Raw genomic sequence first — 4021 nt, forward strand, 5'->3', positions numbered from 1 at the left:
TAGGGCCTTCACTGAAAATAGCCTTTTCCCAGTTTTACAAAAACGAAAAAACGGTTAGAGAAAAATCCTGAGTTGCAAAAAGAGTATAATAGAGTAATCATCGAATATGAATCCATGGGCCACAAGTCGAAAGTAGATTCAATTCAGTCAGCAGATTCCGTAGACAACTATTATCTACCTCATCATTCTGTGATTAAAGCAGAAAGCACGTCAACAAAGGTGCGTGTAGTTTTCAATGCGTCTTCTCCAACAGCGAATGGTGTCAGTCTAAACGATGTTCTTTTGCAAGGACCCGTGCTTCAGTCTGACCTGACAATATTAATTCTTCGCTATTGCGAAGATGTATAGACAAATTCTGTTAGATTCCAATAAGACCAAATACCAACGGATAGTTTTCCGAACTTTCCCGAACGATCGCATCAGCCTTTATAAACTACAGACTGTGACTTTCGGCGTGAACTGTGCCCCTTATCTTGCAATAAGGACATTGCTGCAATTTGCTGATGATTCTGAGAGCTCTTATCCGATAGCCTCGAATATTACATGTATGTCGATGATGTGCTCGCTGGACGACAAACCATCGACTCTGCGTTAAGAGCTCGAGATGAAGTCATCACTGTTTTACAATCAGCCGGTTTTCCCCTGCGAAAATGGGCTTCGAACTGCAGCCAAATACTACAAGGCATTTCAAAATCACATCTGTTGAGTGAAGACTTTATGGAGTTCGAGGACACTAGCAGTGTGAAAGCGCTTGGTATAAGATGGAACGCTCACTCTGATCAGTTCTATTTTATAGCCAAGCCTATCGAAAACCACGAGAGTTTCACAAAGAGATCGATACTTTCTGATATCGCCAAGCTTTTTGACCCACTTGGATGGCTAGCGCCGATAATTGTTGTTGCGAAGATACTAATGCAAAACATCTGGTTAGAGGGTACCGACTGGGATGAGAAAGTATCTCGAACAACATTAGACAGATGGCAGACTTTCACAAAAAACTACAATGAAATCAACAACATACGTATTCCTCGATGAGTAGAATTCTCGCCAACGGAGAAAGTCGAAATTCATGGATTTTGTGATGCACCCGAAAAGGCCTACGCGGCTGCAGTCTACTTGCGCGTGGAACGAGACAAACGCATTTTTGTCAATTTTCTGTTGGCAAAAACTAGAGTTACACCAGTAAAAACAATTTCCCTGCATCGATTAGAACTTTGCGGGGCTGTATTACTGGCAGAAATCGTCGAATCGGTTATCAATAATCTCGACTTAGGCCCGATTCCACGATTGTTCGGTCTGGATCCGCAAACCCCCATGTTCGTGGTCTACATTTGTAGCCCATCGTATTACTAAGATAATCGACAAAGTGGGAAACTTGAATTGGTACCACGTGGGCTCAGCTACAAATTAATTTCACACACACTTACTTACAACCGTCGCAATGGAATGGCTCACAGGCACTTGAATGAATTGGTATCAGGTTAAAACTGTCAATTTATTTCATTATCTTTGTTTCCACAGTTGAAGAGTCCAGTGACTTAGCTTAAAATATCTTTCAAACAACGTTTAAAATTTAAACTCCTTATCCTGGTTAGCTAAAAGCGTTAATGTTTCCCTATAAGCACAGCAACTTCCACCTTTGTAGTCCAATGAAAATCAAAATGATGATATAAATTGCTACACAAACCTTGTAGAATTGTAAACAAGTGACCTGGCTCGCGACCATAGTTTATTTCTTTTCCTTTTTTTTTAACACTTTCAAAAGCAACACCAACCTACCTAACTTCAGTGTAACACACCACTCATGAAAGAAATTTTATGTATGTAAAATCAAAGTAGTTACTTACCCCAACTCCATGTTACGTTTGTTCCACATACGGTCATCTTGAGCAGCAACAAACTAATCCACCAAACTAAACTCTTCGCCTTCGATATATCTGATATCTGATTCCCTTGCTGAATTCACAGCTTTGTAAGTCATTACCCTTGGTGCAGTGTGCTACCCGCAGGATCAAAGGCCTATTGATGATCGTTTTACCAAGCTTTACTTTTCACAAACTAGGGCATTTTAATTTGTTTAGTTGGACACTTTTGTTTGCATTTCCCTTCTTTTTTTTTGAAACAAATATTTATTTCTTATGCTGTCACACACTGGGTTTTGTATACATACATCTATCACGTGTATCGGCTGATTTTCGCGCATTGAACATTTAATTTCACTAGCAACTTAAGTAGATTAAATTTGTTTCTTCTTAAACCTTACCAGCCACAACTTGTTCGAAAAACGCCGCACATGCTTTAACGCATTGCTTATAAGCTTTTTCGAAACCGGCATCGCCACGTTGATAGTAGGGATCCACGATGATGCGACCACCTTTATCCAGCTCGAAATCTGCTAACATTAGCAACTTAGCTTTGGAATTCGGTGGCGCTCACCCATATATATTTCTTCATTGTCCTCAATGCTCGATGATCAGGTGGATTTCCACGATACAAATCGCCAATTGCAGCAGAATCCACTTTCCAATCAGCGGAGGCGCCGGCTTCCTCGAGTGTGCCAATCATTACCGCCTCGGCAATGGGAGAACGGCAAATATTGCCTAAACAGATCATTAAACCTTCTTGACCATCTTCGTGCTTTTTAATTGTACTGTTTTGCTCAACTATGTCTCAAATTAAAATCTGCGCTGTCGTTCAATTTGGCTTTGGACACTTTTGTTCGCAAATCCTAAACTAAACCATGCGAAATTTTCGCTTAACACTACACAACTCACACCGTATCTTATTTTAATTCACGATTTAATTGTTAATTCGTTTAAAGCCGCACACCATTGCAAATAAAACCCGGGAGTAAATGCGTAACGTGGTTTTTCATTGATATTCGGCCATTCACGGAAATAGGAAACGTAGCCCACAAAAAATTCACCTACGTCCCACAAGAAGCACGATTACCTTCTCTCCAGCTTTATGCCGTAGCAAACTAGCAATTTTTTATCGATCAAGTTTGCGCAAACTTTCGCTAAAACTGGTTCAGAAAATTGCATGTAATCCGAAATTTATACTTAAATATATCAAATAAACTCCTCACATTACATTATCGCTGACCTGTAAGTTAACATAACAAGTCTAATTCTTTTTTGAGCATAAAAAAAATATATTTCCAAAAATACCATAAATTGCATGATGTAATAGGTGAATCTTCTGGCAATATTAACCCTTAGGTAAGCAACCAACAATCCGGCCATGCAACCCTGTGGACACTCATGATCCAAACGTAAAGCGAGCTCCACACGATCAGTTCACTCGTCAATCATTTAGGGGCCATACCACTATCGAACGTTTTCGTCACGCAAGATCCAAACTATGCAATAATGATAAAATATTAAAGGTTTTGATATTGAACACGTACTTAATACCCATTTATATTGCTCGTCAACATAAAATGTTTTTGTCTTGCGCCACATTCCTAACCTGAGCGGAATAACATTATTTGCAGAAAAAATGACTCGTTACTCGGCAATGCGCAAACGCACAGAGGCGGTAAGATATTCTCTAACGTGCAGATTCTGCGGAAACAAGCACCCCATCAGGCTTTGTCCTGTATTTCGGGCCAAGGCACCCGAAGACCGTCTACGCGATGTCTTATTGAATCGGTATTGCTCCAACTGTCTAGCCGGGACCCATCGAGCCGCCCACTGTGCTAACGAGGGTAGATGTCGACGCTGCCATGAGTCGCACGACACACTACTGCATATCGACGATGCAGCCGAAAAACGCACGACCCCTCGAAAACGCAACGACGATGACGACAGCGATATAATATCGATCGAAGCCTCAGAAGTTGAGGAGGAGGAGGTAGTGCAAACTGGAGCGGAAACCGACGCTTTCCGCCCAGTATCTTCAGCCGGAATGGAAACGGATGCTTTCCATCCGGATAACGTAAGCGGATCGGAACCTCTGCGTTTCCGACCGCTACTACAACCCGAGCTCCAGCGACAGGGTTGGGAAATTGCAGAATACC

The 4021-nt window shown here is 41.4% G+C and overlaps 1 pseudogene; it reads right to left on the reverse strand.

Annotated features, from left to right (window-relative positions):
- Positions 1-2252: 2252 nt before the first annotated feature.
- LOC118755502 lies at positions 2253-3464 on the reverse strand (annotated as a pseudogene).
- Positions 3465-4021: the final 557 nt, after the last annotated feature.

The sequence above is a fragment of the Rhagoletis pomonella genome, unplaced genomic scaffold (assembly GCF_013731165.1).
Source record: "Rhagoletis pomonella isolate Grant_MI unplaced genomic scaffold, Rhpom_1.0 Rhpom_scaffold_06410, whole genome shotgun sequence".
NCBI lineage: Eukaryota > Metazoa > Arthropoda > Insecta > Diptera > Tephritidae > Rhagoletis > Rhagoletis pomonella.